Source organism: Halictus rubicundus, chromosome 8, assembly GCF_050948215.1.
Source record: "Halictus rubicundus isolate RS-2024b chromosome 8, iyHalRubi1_principal, whole genome shotgun sequence".
Lineage (NCBI taxonomy): Eukaryota > Metazoa > Arthropoda > Insecta > Hymenoptera > Halictidae > Halictus > Halictus rubicundus.
Genome location: NC_135156.1, coordinates 7,963,081 through 7,986,845, shown reverse-complemented (window position 1 = coordinate 7,986,845; position 23,765 = coordinate 7,963,081). Strand labels below are relative to the sequence as shown.

The 23,765-nt window shown below is 41.6% G+C and overlaps 1 protein-coding gene across 3 annotated transcripts in view; it reads right to left on the bottom strand.

The window, feature by feature from the left end:
- The window catches only part of LOC143356064 (CCR4-NOT transcription complex subunit 6-like), a 585,211-nt gene that overhangs the window by 407,371 nt on the left and 154,075 nt on the right, over nt 1–23,765 (bottom strand). The gene's annotated exons all lie outside the window — the stretch shown is intronic.

Genomic DNA, 23,765 nt, shown 5'->3' with positions numbered 1-23,765 from the left:
AGCATTCTCCTATTACGCATGCGCCGGCGAGCTGCAGCTCGAGATTAATTGTTCGACGGTCCGCGGAGCTGGACTTTTTTTTCGAAGAAAATTAGGAACGTTTAACACGTTCGCTATCATCATTTATTTCGCTAGCGGTCTGTATGGTTTTGATATTTTATTGATGCGCTGCTACTATCGAATTGCTCAACCATCGATCTCCTGCGAGTTCTAGGCCTGTGCCGGAGTCATTTCTGACCCACGCCGATATTTCACTACAGTTCTCTTTCGATACAAGGCGACGGCTCGGGACCAGCTTTCCCCGTATTTCGGATGAAGAAGAAAAAGGGGGGGATAGCGATTTTCTTATTTCGAAATCAAAAGCGTCGTCTTATATCGGAATAGAATTATACATATTGACACGAATGACTCCGGCACAGCATACGGAGGGTTGATAATGTAGCAACATAATGTAATAACATAAATGCTAGCGAATATTCATCGCGAGTTGTTTTGATCTGCATTTTTCACCAGCTTGCATTCGTCAAAAAAAAAAAAAAAAAATTCGTACGCTATCGCGTTATAAATTATCAAGTCATTCAGTTTTTGTGCAGATACTGACGTCGAACATACGTGCAACGTGTGTATGAAAAGAGTGTAATCGTTCCATAAATAGCTCGATTTTTCTTATTTACTGTGCACAAGGTAACGACGACCGAACTTTTGGAAAATTACAAAATGTAAGATTTTTACAGAATTTAATGCAATTCCATTTTAATTCATTTGAATTTGTTCGTGAAAGCGTGAACTAGCATGAACGCCCGCCGTCGAAAACCAACGCAGCAGAAAACTTCGAAAAGAATTCCATCGAAAAATGTTCTAACGCCGGTGTGAATCGAATGCGAATAAATTTTTCGGAACGGATTTCCTTTGATCTAAGTTTACTTAAATAAATGAGATACTTTTAAGCGACTATCAAATATTGCAGGATAAAAGAAATAATTGTAGTGGTAACAAGGAATCTCTGTTTGCCACGGTTCTCAATTTACTATAATTTATATTTCAGAGCGAAGAACACTATTATATCGAGACGCTCGATACAATTGTTGAGAATCATTTTAAGCCGCACTTTCCTTATCGCTTCGACTGAAATGAGACATTAAGTAACAAAGTCAACCAAAATACTGGCACTCCTTGCTATACTGTCAGCGATATTAAACTTATCTCTGCCGGCGATAAAAGGAACTTCGTACAATTTTGAAACTTGCGAAATAATGATTCAAACCGACCCAAGAGCAGAGATCGTTAATGCGCATTTTGCTGCAACAAAAAAAAAAAACTCGTAACAAACCTGACTAAGAAATTGTTTGAATGAATTCTCGTATGAATCCAGTTGTCGCATAAATGGTAAACAAATCATATATGTTAATATGTGATTGTAAATTGATACCTCAAATAAAATTGTAAATGCAAATCATTTAACACAGTATACTTGTGTAAAAAGCTTTCCTATAAAACAACACACACAGCTTTTTTTACAATTCAGTATTTTTTGCCAGGATGCGACACGTATGACAGCATTGACAGCAGATACACTCAGCTCCGCGTCTATACAGTTCCCGAAAAATTTCGGCAAAGGAAACTATGTGAAAAAATACAGTGCATGTGAAAACCTAGCAGATTGGATTCATGCTGGAAAATTCGGTAGGAATAAAATGTTCCTTCAAACAAAACCTACAAAAAATTCCGATTAAATCTCTATGTTGTTTTTACTTGCCTTGCCTGTAGTTTACTAAAATTATCGTTACAAGCGCAAATTAAAAAAAATGGCAAAAAACCACCTTTACTATGTTTTTCATAATTTGAACTGAGCGCAATTTTCCCAAAATTTTCGTTGGATGTCATCTAGTAAACTGACTCGTCCAGCTTGCCAAAGGAACTGAAGTCGTTTGGACCAATTATAAAAAATTTATTCTGATGTGCCTGCGTGTGTGTGCCATCAACTGTGTCACTGTGTAAAAATTCAAAATATTCTGACCCACTTGGCTTTAACTAACATTTTGTATAATGCTCCATGAGATCAAAGTGGTCATACGTAAAATGTATGCATGCATATACATCCGTCAAACATGAACGTTATTGTAAACAGCCTACAGATTTTATGCGTTTATTTCTAGACGCGCATAGGTATGCAAAATAAAAATTCTCTGCATCAATTGCAAGAAATAGACGGCATATAGAGATAATCCTAACAATAATCCTACGATAATCCTAACAAGTTGAAAATAAAATATTGACGGTGTTAAATTATTTTAATCTTTCGACTGTTGTAAATTACGCTTGCTCAAAATGAATAGGCACAATATTTTAAAATAGCAAAAACTTACAACTCTTACCATCCATGCACAAAATGTGTATTTTGCATAGAGATCCACAAGTCCAATTATAAATTACATTTCATATTTTCTCAGACACATAAACCGAATTTCGCGACGTGAGCTGGAGGCAGACATTTGCGTTAAGGTTAACGTTAAATAATGCATCTCTCCGACACGCGACGTGTTACAACGAGAATTTCCTCAACTTTCTAATCGCGTTAGAACGAAATCGTGTTGCAGGAATCCCGCGTTACACAAGGATTATCTGTCCGCAAATTGCGGAACGAATTTTGCAGAATGACCTAACGGAATAATGAAAATTTCGTTAATATTCTGGTTTCCGTGGCCGTCTTTTGCACGAATTTTTACAGAATTTTTTCTGAAAAAGTAACGGACCTTTTGTATTTGGATTCTACACACACATTCGTTGGTGTATGAAGTACAAGTGTGATTTTTTTTTTTGAGTAAAAATTGAGTACGCTTTGAAAAACATGGGTCAACGGATGCCATGAATTTGGTTTTTTAACTAATCAGGAACAAAAAAGAAAGGAAGTTGTTTATTAATCGGTATGAATGTAATTATGGTACGAACCAAAAGAAGTTGAAAATCTTGATTGTTTACAAAATGACGACACTTGGAAGTCGATTTTTTAAATATTTTTAAAAAAATTTAAATTAACGGATTTAAAAAAAGTAAGAAATTTTTTTGTTCATGCGATAACAGGGTGCTGTAGATTCTCTATAAAAATTTTACTTAATCGGTTAATCGCAAATTGAGATGTCAGGGGAACTATTTCGAAAAACGTGGTTAAATTCGATTAGAAATATGAAGAATATTGGAGATCGCAAGCGGTTCTAATTTTCTGGCCAGCATGACTGATAAACCGATTTTGTTATCGACTCCGTTATACCGATTGCGCGATGCGTTTGGCTTGAACGGCACTCGCAAACAGCCGGAGACCTCTTGACGCGTTTCCTGCGACCGCGATTATATAAGAGGCGAAATAAATTCTGACTCGCGTTCTGAAATGTGGCTAAATAAATTTCAACGGCGGAGAATTTAGCGGGTGCGTGGAAACTAACGGCTGGGAATGTTTCATTATGAACGGGGCAGGCGTTATTTATCGGCTGTAAACTGGCGAAATGCAACATTGATAATTTAAACGGACGATCAACGTTCCGATGTAATCGCTAACTGTGCGTGGTCTCCGCCGCTTCCGTTACCACTCTCTCATAACGCTCCTCGTATCAATTAAAGCGACCCTCCGCTTGCTCGGTTGCTTCGCATTATTCGTTCTTACTTACTATTCCGTTCCTCGTGACATATTTTTGCGAGCATTGCTAAACCCTCCAGACGCCGAGCTCGTTCGACGAGCGGTTCAGAAAATCTTCCGACTAAAGCGAACGAAATTTCTATAAAAATGATTTACGAAGAAATATTACTTCATGAAGGTTTATTAATTGTGTTAGGATTTTCAGGTTCCATAAGTTCCGGCGATGAACATTACCGACTAAACTTACCGACATCTCATGTATACCTAATCCTACCATGAGCGGTCAAATGACCGTTTCAAAAAAACATATGTATCTTAATATAGAAAGACATGCTATGAAATTTTTTCGGAAAGTAAACAATAAAGAAAGTTGTGAATATTGAAAAATGGGTTGTACGTATATTATAGGAAAAGTCAATAAGTTACATGGCGATACAGTAACGTTGTATACAAGATATTCTAACCGAAATTTCAAAAGCGGTCATTTGTTTGACCGTGTGCGGTCACGCGTTTCCAAATCGACTCTGCTAACGCTAACCGCTCGCAGCTAATGCTCGGACAGTGTCACCGGATCAAGAGTTGTCTCCCACTCTGCCTTACCCCTTCTACGACGCCATTCAACCAATCCCCGGCGGCGAGCATCCCCACCCTTCCCCGCGGTGGGGTCACGTGACTAGTCCGATGATGACAGAGAGAGGGTAACTGTATTCCCCTCACTTTCCCCGTCCGCGCACGGGATTCATGCAGTTGTACCACGTTGTCCCATATATTTCAGTATTCATTTTCAACAAATTGGCATTTCTCGTGTACTATAGTACTCTTACTATTCTTGTGAGGTTTCAAACAAAATGTACCTGCTGAATTAAAAAAAAAAATGTAACTGCTTCGTGCTTGCAAAATAAATTACGAAATTATTGTAAAAATTCACGTGCAGAATTGGTGTTGTTTGATATGAAATTTCTCTTCTAAAAACAGAGTGCAAGAAAATTAGCTGTTTGTATAAACGGTTCAAACGTTTTCTCGGAGAAGTGATCTTGCTAACAGCCTCCGCAGTTACAATATTTTATTAAATGAAATGCAGTCCTTATGAAAAATGAAACAGGTTCAACCTGAATATCATGAAAAGTGCCGCGACTGTTACGACTTTGTCATATATGTGCGGCGTTCGCAAGGAATGTGCTAAGGATCTCGTATCTTTTTGGCCGCTAAATTGCATTAGTCAACGTAGCATCCTCGCTTTTTCAACCGCTACGAATGCTTTGACGCGAGAAAGTGCATCTTCATGATCCCTAGACTGCGAACTTTTATGCGGCATGAAATGTCCTTGGCGTAAATTATATCAATTTACGTTGGACAGAGATTTGTTCTTCATATGTTCTTAATACCTTGCTGTTAAGTCAGAAGCAACGCTGAGTTCTTACAATCCGATAAATTAATTATTAGTTGCTGCAATTTGGAACAGCGGAAACATTAAAATCGATGTGCCTTGAACCTACTAGAACCATTATTGAACGAACAATCTATTAATCACGCGGTCTACTAATTATCAATCTCACTCACCGTAATATTCCACATAAAACTCGTACGCACATCAACATCGTCGCTACTATTGCGTTCATCGAACAGACAACAGGGCTACAATAAAAATACCAAATTCTAAAAATTAACACAGTTTAGATGGAATTTCGAAACCGTGTATATTAAACGATGCGTGAACAATGATACCATGGGAATTTAATGAAACATGTTTTCGAAATGCTTGCCTTCTAAGATAGTATGCCGCAATCTACTCGCAAATTCCTCTGTAACAGCACGAAACATATGTTGTAGCATGCTTTGAACTCGGGGATTTATGACGGCGGGAAGAATTCACCTTTTTTCTCTTTTTAATGCAAAATGTGTTGTAGTGTTTACTGCTGAAGTTAATTTACCATTCGAGGAGGAACGTTTAGTAACGAAAATTGTTGCTCTGTTATTGGATCAATCGGAACCAGCCTTTCTTAAAATTCAATGCTTAATTTACTAATTTTTACTGTTATTTCATACATATAAAAATTGAGATAGCAGAATTCTATTTTAGATTTGGATCCATGATATTTTTCATTTATATCTTTTCCTAAGTTTTATATTTTATTATATTAAGTTTTAATTTTTCCTAAATTATTCTGGATTTTCTTCAATGACTCCTCGTTTTACTAGGACCAGTTTTATGCAATCTAGCAACAATATTCGTTTGTTATTAAGCAATGACAGGGTTTGACAGTTTGGTGTTTCTGACATAGCACGTTTGAAGTTCTATTAAAGTTTGTTAATAAAGCCACGTCTTATTAAATAAATAACCCAAAAAATTAAGAAAAGAAAATGGATACTTTAGACCCCCCCTGCACTGGAGGATTAAGATAGAAATTCTGCTAAAATCTGTCCTGTAGCAGGAACAAGCTAACGCCGTTTACGTCGCTCGCTATTAATTAAAATCATTCGCGGGTGTTTATTCTTCAATGCCGGGTTCAACGGTGCACACCTCGGGTTGAACCTGGAAGGAAAAGCGTAGATGCAAACGTCTATTATAATTTCAAGAATCGGAAGGGCCACGCTGCCATCCGGTAATCCGTTGATACGAAGCGTGCTGGAAATATCGAATAAACAAAATTGTTCGTGCCGCGCGGCAGCCGTGTCACAACAATTACCGCGTGCATTGAACGTTGTCGCTTCGTCGTTACAGCCTCGCCGTGGGAGATTTTAATTACCGCGGGCAGAACACGAACAACCGCTTTTAGAACGGAACTGTTACGTTTCTGTGTTTTCCTCCGAGCCGCCCGTATTTGTCCTTCGTACATATTCGCCGCATAATGAGGATAGATTAACCTGCATCGATTAAAAATTGACTCGGCGAACAGGACGCGTTGCCGCGAGGTTCGAACCGCACCGTGGCGCGGAGTGAAATTATTTTTCATCGAATTAAAATAATTGAATAATAATTGAAACAAGAGGAAAATATTTGGGTCGTGCGAGACGCGAGGGAAAATAATGGACCACTGCATCTAATAAAACTAACGAGTTCCACAAAGTAAAGAAAATAATGAAACTTGTAAAATGTTATTCGAAACTGTCAAATAATAATTTTTTTTTTTATTCATTTCAAAAGTACTGTGGAATCCCATATTAACGTTTCGTTAACAACTCAGGTCTTTCGAAATGAAGATTTCCAGTCTGATCGTAAGTGAATCGTCGACTGTGGATTTTTATGGAAGGGAGAAATTTTTTGTAAAAGACAGAGGTCAAACGAAAATGTATTCCTTCTGGTAATAGGTTCGATAAATTGAAGACAACGTAACACGGTATTCCTAAGATCTTACAATGGATTTACAATTTGGTGTTTCACCTAGCCGTTTTTATGTACATGTATAAAATCCATATCATTACAAATTCAAGATCGCTCGAATATGTGTCATCTACACGAATTCCTGTAGGTTATTTTGCGAACACCGGAATAATCCATCGCCAGAAATTTCCACGAGGTGAAAATGATGTACTATCGGTTTTGATTAACGCACACGTTTCACATTTTACCAATTCGCACGTGCCATAGCTAAAGATACACAATAGTTCATAAGTCACCGGATATCCAGGTGCGCAATTGAAATGCGACCTACATGTGACAGTAATAGAAGTTTATGCCACATTATTGTTGGCGTATTCTGTTTTAACATGTAAATGTAATATACCGGGAGACACTTTACATGTTCATATTAGAGGTTTCGTTCGTTCATAAGTTTGCAAATTCAAACATCATGGAAACATTTCTTTCACGTCCGAATCTATTATTTAAAGATTGAGAATTCTGCAAATAAAATACTAACTTAAAGTTTCTCCGAAAAATGGAATGCTATTTTAAAAAGTTTCTCTGAAAAATAAGACACTATTTTAGTAAGTTTCTCCGAAAAATACAATATGATTTGAAATAAACTGGACTATTTACTACATACAGTAAAGTCTTGATCTAAGCCTAAAGTCCGGTGTGGAGGGGGATGGGCGAAGTGACTAAGACGGTGTAGCTGCGTACGGCTTAGATCGGGACGTTACCGTACTATTTGAAATCGTATTTTACTCAGGTCTGCGATGGGATAGTGGTTAGCGTAGAGGTAAAGGGGCAGGGATATTGAAAACGAAGTGGTTTAAGAACGTTAAGGCTGCCGTGACAGACGGTCATCTCTGTTATCCGTCTTCGAGGACAAACAAGCGAAACAAGTATCGTCTGCGAGGAACGAAGATGGATTGTCGCGGTTGGGAGCCGCATCTGGTACGTCTAGCCAGGCCACCTCCCGCAAGACTTTCTGGGCTCATATCGCGATCGTTACGTAGGTAGAAGGTACGTATCAACCTCCATTCCGTTTCGTGTCACCTGGTTCAAGAGATGCAGCGACGAAGATAAATGACACCGTTCTGATTAAGACCTCGATGCTCGCTCTCGTCCCTTGTACCCACCAGCCTTGTATCCATCCTGTTCCATTTCGTTCGGTTTTGTATATCTTTTCGTGCCCCGCACGAGAACTGAATGGGATCAGCGTAATCCTGATCTTGTTTGATAGGGGCAAGCACGAGGAGACGCGCGCACGAGCAGTTTCCCCCTTCCCCCCTCCGCCAGTGTATACCTTTTTTCCCTTATTGTCGTTGGACTTATGAATTTTAATGAATCGAGGCTGGTTTCCTGTGGAAAAGTGCTTGCCACGGCGTTCGCTGCTTTTTCGTCGATTTTCGTGCTCGCCGGACGGATAGAATACAAGTTCAGCGTCGTTTAATGCACACCGACTGGTAATACTCTATTACGGGAGAGGAACCATCTCGAACGATGATTAATCGTTTCCGAAAGCTATCCGGATCGATTGATTCGATTACAAAGGAACGCTGCGTCATGGCTTTCGCCTGTGACTTCTGTATTTTCTAATTGGCGGATACAGGACGAGTCCTTTCGCGCGACTAGTTATAATCACTCGCGCGATCATTGGACACCGTACATGACGGTCTATGTTGCATACGCGACAAAATTGACGCCGCGCAATTTAAATCAGAATAACTTTTTTTGTAAATTGGCCAAACAACTTCAATCTTTCTGCTGTACAGTTTACTAGATGATACGCGATGAAAATTTTGGAAAAATTGCACCCAGTCTGACTTTAAGAAAACATTCACATTTTTATTCGGACTTGTAGCAAAAATTTAGAAAACCGATAACAAAATATCAAGGCGGTCTTCCTGTCTCGATGGGAAACAAGAACAGTAAAAAAACGAATTATTTGCGTCGTGCGATTCCCTCGGTACGTCGAAACTTTTGTTTGAAATGTTGTTTCGTAGAGTCAATGGACCACTGTTGTGGAATTGATTTGTAGGTTTAATTAATTGTTTGGACATAATTGGATAGTGCGTGTCCAATTTTGTTGATAAAAATAGAAGTACAAATGTACAAATTACGTGGAATTTTTACGTGATATTTTTATTTTTTAAAAAATGGATTTGCACCGTTTTCAAAATAAACGGTCAAATTTTTTAAGGTACTTCTTAGAATGTCTCTTTACTGTTTCTAACGTGACAGCTGTTGATTTGCACAGAATTCTAATTGTGCAATGATTTTGACGCCGCGGGTCATAATAGACCCGGGCATTCGAAATATTAAAAGCCCAATCAAAACCACCCCAAAACCAATTAAAACCACCCCATCAAAGAAAACTACACCGACGACTTCCGAATCTCGCGAACGAACAACTTCAAAGGGAGATGTTTTCTATTAATACACGAATTCCTTGAAACGGCGTAACCGTATCCGAAGTAGTTTATTCGTGCGATCGTAAATAACCAAGATATACAACCCTTTCGGTGGCAGACGACTCGCTCGATATTTTAGTTGAAAATTTCAAGTCGTCACGAATAAAAGCTGCGCGTAGCCAGCGATAAAGCTCGCCCATCGATTATCGAAGCAACGGGTAATAAAATACGAAATGATTAGGAACGCGTCGACCTTGAATTTCAAGATAGAAGTCTCAAGCAGTGGCGGCTCGTAGCTAAAATTAGTGGGGGTGCTGCTCCAGAAAATTTCAGCTTCCTATGTGCGCATGCGCGCGACAAACACCACGCCGCTGCAACTGTAAAGCGCATAGTTCCGTACGAAGATTTTTGTATCTTTTTATTATGGTAATTCCGGGAGAGACCTTTTGTTTTCTGCTTGACAAAAATTTTACTGAAAATAATTGAAAAAATAGGCAGGCATGGTTTACTTCAATCTCTTTAAGAAAATATAACGTGAAACGCTTCATTTTTAATAAAACCGACTGCCTAGTACATTTACATACATTAATGGTGCGTCTCTCCCTAAATTGAAGGAACCGGTACAACAAATTTTGTCAAAACACGATAAAAAATCGTAAAAGAGAAACTATTGTCACTATTTAAGTCGATACTGATAGTTAAAACCATACCATAAGAAGGTAATAAATATACTGCGGATCTTAATGCAAAATAAATTTTGTATGCATCAATTGCAATTTATAGGAACTAAGTAAAAATTTAGTTTGCTTGTTAATAACTTTTACACGTTAAAAATAGTATATCGAACATTGTAAAACTCTTTTAATCCTTTTACATCATAAAATCCGCAGTCTGGTAAGAACATTCGTACTGACCACTTACAAAAATATTTCACCAGAAGTTTAGAGCACTATAATAATATAATACACGTGTTCTTCGTTTTGGGATTATTTACGAATGTTCAAATGTTATAAATGATGACAGAAAACAGTTGAGAATCGTCCACAATGAAAACTGGTGCGTCTCTCCCGGAATTGCATTAAATGTTATTGATAATATCAAGTGGAAATAGTGCTTGTACGCGAGCCGCCGCACAGTGGGCAATTTGACATTTTTTTAAATGAAAGCTGCAACTTTGTAGAATATGGGAAAAATAGAGAGATTGTGGTACGAACGTTTTTTACCCTCGAGAAAATTCGTTAAACGCGCACAAATTCAAGAAAATTTTAGTTTTTCCAATACCGCGCGCGGAAAAATTTTTTTTTTAACATGCTATACATCGTTTCCCATAGATTTTTTCACGCTGATTTCAAATCTGGTTTCAAAATTTGTCTCCGACCTGAGGATTTTGCAAAAAATAGATTTTTGTGACAAAAACTAATGAAATCATTTTTTCGTTGAAATTATTGGATGGTAACAATCTCCCTATTTTTCCCATATTCTACAAAGTTGCAGCTTTCATTTAAAAAAAATTTCATCGCTCTACCTCATTCCTATCGGAAGTTCCTTGATTTTGAATCCGATTTTGTCCAAATTGCCCACTGTGCGCCGCTGATCTGAAGAATGATTTTTCAGGATAGCTCGATCCGCGTGCCTCCGGTCCATCTATCGAAGCCGCGACACGGTTCTATAGTAAACTGCGGGTGCATATTGCGCGTTTGGATTTACTGTCCGGCGGCGTTCTAATGCGTGCACCGAGTCTACCGTTACGCGAAATCGCACGTGTTCTTCGGGTTGGGATGTTTGCAACTACTTAGATCGGTAAATGGATCTTTAAACCGAGGCCGGTGATTTTCGAAATACCTGGATCTCACCGTGAACGTCTGATTGTAATGGACCACCGAGAGAGAATGTGTACTAGCGGCGGCCGGTGTCCGGAAAATTAGCCCCGTTTCGGATCCACTGGATCAACTGGAAACCCTACGGCTTATGATTTGCGGTTATTCGGTTTCCTTTCGCACTCCATCCGGCTTCGAACTGCTCAAGGTGTCGATCCGCGTTGCCACAAGACACTATGATCGGCCGGGTCTGATTTTTCATTTGAATAATACTTATTTGCACAGAGATTGCGGGTCTTCGTCCAGGCTGCAGTTTCGACACACCATAAAAAGCCAATGGGATGCGAATTTTTATGGAGTCCCACTTTCTTTACGGTCTCCTCGATCGCATCAACGCGCTTATGCGAGTAGCACAAGTACAGGGTGGTCCATAAGTCACCTTCCCATTTAACAGGTGCATCACTCTTCCTTGAATTAAAAAATTTTTTCCAATTTCTATTTCTCTGGAAACTTGTTTTTTCTTTAACTCATAACTCACAAGAGTTTTGAATCCAAGTGAACAAATATCGGTAGGTGGTGTGCGAATTTGTGCAATTCGGTTATAGCAGAAATTCGTTCTAATACGATTTGGAAACTCTACATGCATTAGTAATTATTATTAGGAATTTAAGAATGACTCCAATTAGCATAGTTAGGGTATTATCATTTTCTGCATTTCATCGACAGACTGTGTCTCAATCGTCGTTAATTAGAGGCGTGTAACGGAATTTCATAAAACGGTCAATTGTAACATCGCGTTTAATCGAGCGGCGAAGAATTTAACAGGATAGGACAGGATAATTGGAGAGGTTGATCATTACACTGCTAATAACCGTGCACAGTCGTTTGACAAGTTAATAGGAACGTTCGAGATCATGCGCATTTTATACGCTCTCCTCGTCATCGGGCAATCGCGTTGTTGCGTTTCCAAATAAAAATTATTTAAATCCCCTTGCAACCGATCGAAACTGTTTATTACCCTCGGTGGAAATTTTTCGTTCCCTTCGGTTTCAATCTAATTAGTTTCGTTACTCTTTCATCGCGTTTAGGCGAGTCTACCGCGAAAGGGTCTTGCGCAACTGCGAGTGCTCGCTTTAAGTGCCTCCTCTTCGAAGAACTTCAGAAGTGTGCTCGAATGTTTTATTTGGATCTACTATATGGGGTGTTTCGTAAATGATGGGTAAAACTTTGGGAATGAATTCCTAATGCTTACAGAAGACAAAAAAGTTATAGGTATTAACATAGGTCCGGGAATGATTAGTTTTTGAGTTATTAAATATTACGTTGATATAACTTTCTTTTCTTCTTTAGGCATTAGGAATCTATTTTTAAAGTTTTGCCCATCATTCACATTAAACACCCGGTAATTGGATAAACATAAAATAGTTAAATCCTTGACAGATTATTACTAACTACGACTTCCCGATTTACTCGTTACTTCATCTTATTTCCTGAATTTTTTAGCGACCTTTATACAATAGTGTGTCCCCCTGAAATATCTTCGTCGTTTCGAACAATACGGGAACATATTTCGAATGAAAGTTATAAGATATAAAATAATTGATATTACAGTGATATCAGTTTTTCGACGAGTGGACGCGTCAAGGAAATACAACGGTCACTTTCGTTCTTTTTTTTTTTTTTTTTTTTAATGAAACGGTAAATTCTGGATAGAAAAGTCCTAAGGTCCATTTGTCCTAAACCTTACCATTGCTGAGAGAATTCATTCATCTTATCACTTTCCGTGTGAAATTGTACCAAGTCACGTGATAAAGGTAACCGCAACGAATCTGTTAAGAACCAAGTGCATAATTCTGTTCCTCAGCACGGAAGCAGACACGGAAAACAATTAGGAAACGACTGGATTACAGCGTCGGATAAGACGCGAGCTCGGTTTCCGGGCGAATCGGTGGAACAGTTTGCGAAACATTTGCGGCAACAACGGTAAAAATAGCGTTTGCAAAGTGTGGAGCACGTTTGAAGTTCCGAATACGGTTTCGCCGGGCGTGTAAAAACAAACTTCCAGCATGGGTATCGCGTCGATGTCTTACACACGGGCGAACGCGGACCGGCTTACAACGTCGGCGCGGAAATTCAACTTCGCATCCGCCCCCGCGGCGAAGTGCATTTTACGTTACGTCAAAATGCGGTTTCCTGTTGCACGGTTAACCTCGTTTCGCAGATGGTCTCTCTCGTTAGACCGCGAAGGAGGTCGCGAAAAATGGATTAGGTAGAATGCACCTACCACGAGAGCCGAGAGAGCCGTGGCCGCTTAACAAACGGTGAGAAAACTGCAAGTGAAGGGGAGATCCCACCACGAGCATCTATTTCCTATTTATAACCCGTGAGTGGAGGTTCCAGCTTACGAAAGCTTGGCTAGACTACGCCGAGAGACCGCCGTTCGGATACGTCCACTGAATCTTCCATCCTTTCTCCTTGCACCACGCTTCGCTCCCAGACCGACACGCTCAGATTATTCTTTATACATCCTCCTCCGCCGGTCCTTTAAGCGCCTCTTAATACTTTATCCATCCTCCGGCCCTTCTGCGCTACGCGAAACAATTTGCCAGGAACCAACTGATCAAGCTGTTCAAACTTTCAATCCGTTCGCGAATAAACTGCTTTCATCGCTACAGTTTTCACTCTGTACATTAGGGTGGACCTTAGTTGCTCTTGTGCAAAATGTTTTTTTAAATTCATTTGATGCGACCTTTGCAATCTGTTCTACTCGGTGAAAAACTAATTCCCTCCAAATTTCAAGTCGATCGGACAAAGGGAAGACGTGCCGCAACGAGTTTGTTTATGCAAAAAATTTTAATTTTGCGAAAAATGAAAAAGTACACATTCTCAAGATAAGCGGTACTCTCGCATGTGTTATCGCTAAATAGCAAAACCGTGACCTTTTATTTATTATTTTACTTCTGCTAGGATCTGCTTTCCTGGATAGTTATTAATTATTGTACACTTCAGGCGTAGAATGCTCGTCGAAACTTTAAAATGAAACTGTTAGTAAAGGTCGCAGCAAAGTTCAGCTTTACTTTTTCCGGAATAAATCAAATACAAAGACCGTCACGAGCGTAACGGCCGTTTTGCACGGCGAGTTCTCTCGAAGAACGAAGTTGCAAAAAATATATTAGAAGTCTAGAGATCAGGACAGGGGACGAGGTGAAGTATTTCCCGAGTGTTTGGAGAAATAAGGCTCGGTCGTAGCCTAGCCGGTTCTCCTGCAGGTGTCTCGAAAATATCCCGTCTCTTTATTCTATAATGTCTCGGAGCTGTCGCGCGAAATTGCACGGTCCCCGACGTTCAACTCGCAACGGTTGACGTACGCGCATCTCTCACCAGCGAACTTTAAGACGATCGTCTCTGAATTCAATCTCCGAATATGCTCCACCGGAAACTTGGCGCAGCCTCTTCATCTTCCTCTGTCCTCGCCGGTTCCCGCCGCTGGAAACCAACTCGGGCGTGTTGAAACTTTTCCCTCTGGAAGCAACTTCTGCACTTCGTGACATTGCGGCGGAGTATTTATAAACCGGCCGTTACCCCCCTCTCTCTCTCGCTCTCTTTCTCTCTCTTCCTCTCTCTTTCCCGCGCGAAACTTCCGAGCGACTCTGCGAAACTGCCGGCGAAACCGAAGGATCGCCGATGCAAACCGACCGACCGACCGACCGACCGTTTCGCCGGCTGTTTCTGGTTTAGTTTAATATCGGCGAGACCGAGCCTCGTTACACCGGAGCAACTTGCCGCCAGTTGCCTCCGCTTGATCCAAGAACTCTCCCCACGTCCCGACACTGCCGTCCTGACAATTGTTTTCCGAGCGACGTTCTCGCGATTCGCGTTCAGCAACTTTTAAACACCGGTTCGTACGGACGTAGAATTCGACGATCGGTGTTGAACACTGCGGACTCGATACGGAGCTCGATTCTACGTGCGAAAGTGAGGCGAAAAAGAGGAACAACGTTTTCCCGTTCGGTGCCTCGCTTTCGAGAAAATCGCGCTCGAAAATGCAGCGAGAACGCGTTGTCTGATCACCACCGACCAATTCTACTTTCTCGTCGTGTCCTCAGTTTTTCGCCTGCGGTTTGTCGCGCACAATTTTTCTGGGAGAAGACGAAAGACGGATCGGGACAATAGAGGATTCGAGCTGTAACATGAGTCCAAATTTATTGTCCTACGACCAGTTTTTACGAAATTATCAGAGCTTAAGGGGGCCGGCAGGGTTTGAAATCCATATGCTTATGCATGGGTCAAAACCTTTTCAAACTATCGCTTCAATATTGCAATGAGCAGTTTAAAAGTGGTCACTTGTGTTTCCTAAAAGTCCAATTTATGTCTGTATAGAGCCCAAATTTCGAATTTCTACCTCATCGGGGAGTAATTAACAATATTCGGCAGAAAATTCGAATTCTGAAGCAAGTATGACGTCACAAGATGGCTGCCGCTGAGAGATTCTCTTAATTTCGCGAGATTTAGTGTTCGTATCGAAAAAAGGGCTCTATACAGACATAGCGAAGACATGTACAAATACGGTGGTATGCATTTTTAATTGATTACTTACTTATTTAAGACGTAAAATGTCTAGAAAAAAGGCACAGGATAACATAGCGTGACAGTCAAGGCCAAATGCCTGCCGGCCCCCTTAAATCTGGGCAATTTTTATCGGACATTTAACGATCAGATGTATCTGTACATCGTCATATGTCCAACTATAGCAAAATTGTAATGTACAAATTGATGTTGGTACATTATCCTCGAGTTATTAGCATTACCAAAAAAATGCATTTCCACGTAACTTCTGTTTCTCAAAATCGACTCGGACAATGTCCGTTACGCGTGAAAATCCGCGGTGTTGTAATTGGAAATAAGAGATGATTAAACAATTATCGACACGTCGAAACTCAGTTTCCCCTGCGGGTATAAAAAAGGAGGTGATTACCCATCAAATGACTGGATAATAATCCCCCTATCAAGATGATGAATAGCATACTGCGGACTACTTCTGGCAACAATACCGTTAACGCCGAACGACCAAATAAAGGAAAAATCGGCGATAACAGTTAAACGAACAGGCGGCGGGCATAGATCGCGGATCTACGAACGCGTTTCGCTCCCCGCTAATTACTCGCGCCGCTGCCGTACGAAGCGTCGTGTTTGCTCGGTCAAGCAACAGCAGCTACGCCCAATCGAGTCATATTCATAAGTTCCCTCGAACACCAGGCATTTCGAATCGAAAAACCAAAGAGAGAGAGAGAGACAGAGAGAGAGAGAAAAAGAAAGATGGACGATAGGGTTGTTGGAAAAGAGGTGTTCGTACGCGAGCCGTTCCTCCTCGTTGAGTCCAGATAATTTTATTACGTAATGGCAAGAGAGAGAGTTCACGGTACGCGTACTCCCCCCGAACACACGGTGCCGAGAGAGGAAACCGTTAAGCCAGTATGCATTATGGCCTGGCTGTGTGTACGCGCAAATTGCTCGACGAGTCTATTAATACATAATCGCTGGTAACGAAGATTCATCGAGACAGTCGAACGCGTAACGTAGCGGCAACTCGTCAATCGGCTTGCTCCGTTGATCCTGTCGGAGAAAGTGATCGTCGAGTGTGCGTGCGTGCAAGCAAACGACGCGTCCCTCCCACCCTCTCGGACACCACCGATCATTCTTTCCAGTGGCAATAATTTACCAGTCCGGGACGAGCAGGATTTACTTCCTGGAATTAGCCGGTGATCCTCTTGGCCCGGTCCTCCCCCCCCCCACCCCACCCCCCGCGGGTTTTAAGCCCCCGACTGTATTTTATCGAGCGAGCCAACCGCTTTCTTTCACGGCGAACTCGGCCGGATTAAGCCGGATCTTCGCTTATTAAAAATTTCTTCGGCAAGCCTCGCACCTGTTTCAGAGTAAACACCGTTTAATTTGCCACGCTTTTATCCGCGAAACGACCCGCTCGACGGACGAATACCTAGAGACCCTCTCGACGCACGTAGGTCCGAGCAACCCTGAAATGTCATTTCCATTTCACCGGGAGACGTTTAAACAGATGGGCACTATTTCTGAAGAAAGTAATCCTTGGAACTTTCCCGGTGCCGAGCAAATCGATCCGATGGAAGTTCACGTCGACGGACTTGGCCGGCCAGTAATCGTAATCCATAAGAACGGTTAACCCCTTGCCCTACAATATCGAGTCGTACTCGTGGCGAAGATTCTGAACAGAGTCTACCAATAATATGTAATGTCATTAATCGCCTCTAAACCGAAATAAAATTCTATTTCGGCGTTGTTATGTGCAACAGATGTACACTACCGCTCAAAAGTATCCGGACACTCCGCGGTGGGTACACGTCGATGAATCTCGTATTTAATTTTAGTGTGATACTATACGTTTTTTCTGTCCTTGACCTTGAATGACCTTGGACTAATTATAGTCACTGTATTCCTAATGAAAGGGACTATCATTGTAGGTGTTTAAAACAGGGTGGTTCCATTTAAAAAAGTCAAGGTGACCTTGATATCTCCAAAAAAATGACATAAAAACAACATTTTTTTTTTTGCATCGTGTCAGCCCCATTGTGCCATTCAACTTTGTCCTTACCATATTTTACGTATCTTTAGAAACAACAAAGATATTTGAGGTGCTAACGTTTGGTGACTCACCCTGTATATTATAACGTTAGATATTTCATAAGAAACTGATAAAAATCGATTTTAGTCACTATTTTAGGCACTGAAAGCATTTTTATGCCATGCTAATACATATTTCGCAAGTGTCCGGATACTTTTGAGCGGTAGTGTAAATTTTCTAACCACCGAAACCGTAAACCAAGGACCCACGAAAGGGTCTCTCGAACTTGACACCGAGTCCCGATCACTTCGACCACCCGACTAGAGGCAATAAATTAGCCTAAGAGTCGAAGACTCTTGAGACCCAAACGACGGGACTCGTCCCATTTTCTCTGCGAGTTTCCGGCACGAGAACATAACAATTTAAGACAGCGTCTGGACATCCTCTAACCACTCACCCCCAATTTTCTCCCACTACAATTTACCACCTCCACCACCAATTTCGCATCCCTTAAAAACCCATCTCTGCGCGCGAGTCTCGAGTCTTCAGTTTGTCTTCATTCAGTTCTCAACTAGTCCTCATTTAAGTCGCATCTTTGTACAGTCGTTATAATTAAACTACGAGTTATCGTTGCTAACAAGTTGTCCGATTTCTCTACCGCTCAAAACACCTCACCCTCGAAACAACTACCTAGCACGGTTTCAATTAACCAAGGCAGGAGTGATAGATGTGAGAAAAGTCGACTCAACTGATCTTTTCCATCTACGCACGTACAATTAGTGCAAGGGGTTAACCGAACAACTTACTGGTAATCATGGCACATCGAAGCAGCAAAGCCTTTTGCAAGATAGTTTCGCGTGATGCTGCAGGCGGGAAAGTGAGGGCACGTTTTCTTTTCTCTCTTTCTCTCGAAAATGCGGGAAACTGGTGGCGACGAGAAGGCAATGGCGACGATGAGAGTTGTCGCGGAGACGTTTCATTTTCTTACAGCGGCGAAGAGCGGGCGAGCTAAAACTGGGATGGACGGGAATCCCCGGTGAATATATCATTCATCTATGGGCAATTCGAAGCCCGCTGCTCTCGTAGCCGAGCGAGATGCAAACCACTCAATTATGGAATGGCCTGCGGGCATGGGCAGGAGGATCGGCCAGGAGCGGTTTTACCGCGATTCGACTCGGCTCCCGGTTTCGTCCACCCTTGGTACGTGTTCTGTGTCCCCTCTTCTATCGGCAAGCGTCGGTTGCCACGGTTTAAGAGACCGTGAACGTGATCGTCCTCGATTACTCCATCGGGTTTCGCTGATTTATGCTTATGCAGCTGGGGACCAGAAAGAGGATAGGGTAATGGAATTGAAGGTGGACCGGTCAGTCGAGAAACTTGGCCGGGATCAATGTTTCCCCGGGGAACGCTACCTCCCCGAAGAATCTGCAGGGACGTTCTCGTTAGCAGTTGATCTTCGACGGGGAACACGAACTGTCCGATGGGCGTGGGCACCCCTTCATATTGGCCCCGGTTACGTGGCGGGCAACACCTCGCAGACACCCTCTGAACCGTCTCCATCGACTGCCCCCAAGAAAGTTTCAAACAATTTCTATCTATAACTGACCTTCCATCAATAGTTTAATATCCTATTAGTTGCATCGGAAAGTTAGCCCTGCTTTCGTAGTTGGGGAACTACAGGCTGTCTCATTACTATTTCAATCGTTTTAATCGTTTATGCGAGCCAGCTCTATGTGTACCTGAGACGAGCTACTTTGACGAGAAGGGAAGTGCGGGGAAAGCGATTTAGCGGGATCATTATGCGAGCGTTTTTCCGTAGAAATTTTCCGTATTCTCTGGAAATATTCTTACAAAGTCGTGTAAAGCTCCTCGGTACACGTACGTACGGAAAATGATCTTCAATGTTAGTCTATGACTCGTTATTTTTCATTCTATATTGCAGAAATTTTTTGGTGGAGTTATGAAAGAGTTTTCATGAATGATTTCTCTGTTACGGTATAATATGTGATAGTATATATTTCCATAAGAATTGTTGACAATTTGTATCAATATTTTGATGTATAAAACGGCTTTGCGCTGTTTTGTTGCAATTCATAATATTCACTTGCTTTTCACATCGCCGATTTGTTTAGCGGAAATTTTGTTAAGGCGCGAAATTTCGTTTATAAACATCGCTTTTTCGATTATCCGTGGCATTTGTAATATTTGTGATATCGTTCATAATATTCCATGAATACTCTGCCAATCTTTTAATGCAAAATTCGTTCGTTGGACATTTTTCGAGAACACAAAAGGCTGAATGAGAAGTTTTATCAACGCTGGTTGTTCATTTCGTATTTCTCGCATACCTTTTCGAAGGCACAACGAGACGGCGCGAGTACTTTACATATTGCTTTTGAATTTGTGTCAATAACATCTCGTAAAGCACCATGATTAATGACCCTCGTCCACTTTGAACATTTCCCGGCCGCTCCAGTGTTATTTCCGTTTCGAATTTTTTGGATCGCGTTTCTGCGCACCGTTCACTTCTGCATTCCCTTTTAATAACAAACGAACCTACCCGGCGGCTGTTCGAGTAACCTTTGTTCCCAGCTCGAATTCCGAAACTTAATAATACGCGCGGATAATTACGTTGATGATAGATTTCTGTTACGTAAAACAAGAATCCATTGAAACCGAATGTCAGCGATCGTGTGTTATGAGTTGATTCAATGATTCTTTGACAAGTTCATTTGGACAATTATCATTCACTGGACTACCTCTGTTCATTGATTAGAAATTGATGTTCGTTCATTGCTCATTTGGCCCATTCAATCCTGTGTCAGATTTTGAGCACAAGCCGCAGTATTATCTCCGTAACTGTCGCAAAGGGCTCTACCGTAACTGTCAAAGTTTTATCCCCACCGCTGGGGGATCCCCTTGGAACTACAAAATATTGTTAGAATTGTGTTCTGAATTTCTAAAATTCTTATTGAAGTAGCATTTAGGAAATGAATATGTCGCCAAGGTCTGGACGATAAACGTCGCGGAATTATCCCCACTACCGCGGGGTATACCCCGTGAGATGTTCATTCATCGCTCATTTGGCCCACTCAATCCTGTGCCAGATTTTGAGCACAAGCCGCAGTATTATCTCCGTAACTGTCGCAAAGGGCTCTACCGTAACTGTCAAAGTTTTATCCCCACCACAGGGGGATCCCCTTGGAACTACAAAATATTGTTAGAATTGTGTTCTGGAACGTAAAGATTTAACAATGACCTTATTGAAGTAGCATTTAGGAAATGAATATGTCGCCAAGGTCTGGACGATAAACGTCGCGGAATTATCCCCACTACCGCAGGGTATACCCCGTGAGATGTTCATTCATTGCTCATTTAGCCCATTCAATCCTGTGTCAGATTTTGAGCACAAGCCGCAGTATTATCTCCATAACTGTCGCAAAGGGCTCTACCGTAACTGTCAAAGTTTTATCCCCACCGCCGGGGGATCCCCTTGGAACTACAAAATATTGTTAGAATTGTGTTCTGGAACGTAAAGATTTAACAATGACCTTATTGAAGTAGCATTTAGGAAATGAATATGTCGCCAAGGTCTGGACGATAAACGTCGCGGAATTATCCCCACTACCGCAGGGTATACCCCGTGAGATGTTCATTCATTGCTCATTTAGCCCATTCAATCCTGTGTCAGATTTTGAGCACAAGCCGCAGTATTATCTCCGTAACTGTCGCAAAGGGCTCTACCGTAACTGTCAAAGTTTTATCCCCACCGCCGGGGGATCCCCTTGGAACTACAAAATATTGTTAGAATTGTGTTCTGGAACGTAAAGAGCTAACAATGACCTTTTATATTGAAGTAGCATTTAGGAAATGAATATGTCGCCAAGGTCTGGACGATAAACGTCGCGGAATTATCCCCACTACCGCGGGGTATACCCCGTGAGATGTTCATTCATTGCTCATTTGGCCCATTCAATCCTGTGCCAGTTTTGAGCACAAGCCGCAGTATTATCTCCGTAACTGTCGCAAAGGGCTCTACCGTAACTGTCAAAGTTTTATCCCCTCTGTTGGGGGGATCCCCTTGGAACTACAAAATATTGTTAGAATTGTGTTCTGGAACGTAAAGATCTAACAATGACCTTATTGAAGTAGCATTTAGGAAATGAATATGTCGCCAAGGTCTGAACGATAAACGTCGCGGAATTATCCCCACTACCGCGGGGTGTACCCTACCCTAGGTATACACTCCTACCGAGAAGTGTAAACATAACACGGTTCGAGTATGTCTCCTGGACGATACGCGACGCTGGCAAGACCCGTGTTGTTGACATATATCGAGAATTCGCTGTGCTAATTTCCACAGACCTGCAGCTTAAGCGTTCATTGGACAGGTCATCCGGTTCCCAGTCGTTCTCTTCGTCGAAGCTACCGGTGCAAGCTGTGTCCTTTTGGAAGACCTAGCCGAGCGTTTCGCAAGCATTGCAGCTAGCTTGATCAGGGGTCAAATGACACGGCGGCGCCGATGTGTTATTCGAAGCTGGCTGCGCGCTGCCTTGCGAAACGTTCGGGTATTTCTTTCAAAAGGACACGGTTCGCATACAAAACGCTCGAAGGTGAGAACAGCTCGCGTTGCCGGGTCCCGTGAAAGTCTGAAAATCTCCGATCAGAACGGCGATGCTTTCTCGATGGTCTCTTTAACGGCGTTCGCTTGATTACACACCCGCCATGCCTTTCGACGCTATCTGTACACAGAGGGTTTTTCGACATTCCTCCAGCCCCGCTTCCTCCTCCCTTTAGGAGATCATCTTTTTCTGGGTAGGGGCACCCTGCGGAGCGTACCCTGCCCCCGTTTCAAGAACGCTTGTTTTTGTGAGCACGATCCTTCTTTTGACCAGCGTACATACATCAAACGCGAACGCGCGGATCGGTCGTGACCGATAAGTAGAGGAGTGGCTTCTTCTTCTTCTTCTACGACGATCGAGCCCCGTTCCATCCCGTGCCTTTTACCAGTTTATCGATTGCTATCTAACCGCATATCGACGCGCCTTGACACATCTAGACCAGTCGCGAAGTTACGTCTCTCGTTAACATTGACGAGCTTAATGGACCGTTACGCGTTCACTGTAATTACAATACTCGCCCGACGCCGAATAAAAACCTGCCGGGGCTACAGCTTCCGTTTACGTGATCCATTGCATTCCGGATCCGTCGGTTTCGAGCGAGACCATTATGTAATTCTCGCGGATTCGTGCATGATCGAACGACGGGACGATTTTTGATGCATTTATCGCGAAGATGGATACAGTCGTCTCCGAAAGTCACTTAACCTCTTGCGGTACGATTTTTTGTTTTATTTTTGTCGATTACAGTGTTCAGAACAGTTCGTCGAAGGAGAAAATTTATATCTATTGTACGGTCTGTGTGTTCTTCAATCGCTGTACGTTGATTACACAAAATAGAATTTTATTTCGTAGATTGCCTAACGCTCCGTTCGAAATCTTCGTCACGAGTTCGACGCGATATTATTATAGGGCAGAGGATCAATTATCACAGGTTGTGGGGTAATTAATACAGTTATGTTGTGTCAACATACGCATGAATCGATGAGGCGAAATTTCAATTAGTAAACAGTAGTTACGGTGTTTCGGATAAAATTGCAATATTTGATATTATGTTTGTGAAACTTGACGCTTTGTTCACAGACAATTTTCTAACAAGTTGTGTGGACAAACTGTACTGTACTTATACTACACTATACTATACTATACTATACTATACTATACTATACTTATACTATACTTATAGGAATTATTATTTGAAAATTATCGAGCTACTTTTAGATACAGCTCACGTTAGCTCTGCTAATAGTTAAAAATATGCCTGGAAGTATGTATAGCAGACACTGTTGTAGATCTCTATCTCAAAATTTCAAAATCAAGGACTCGAACAGGTAAGCTGATCG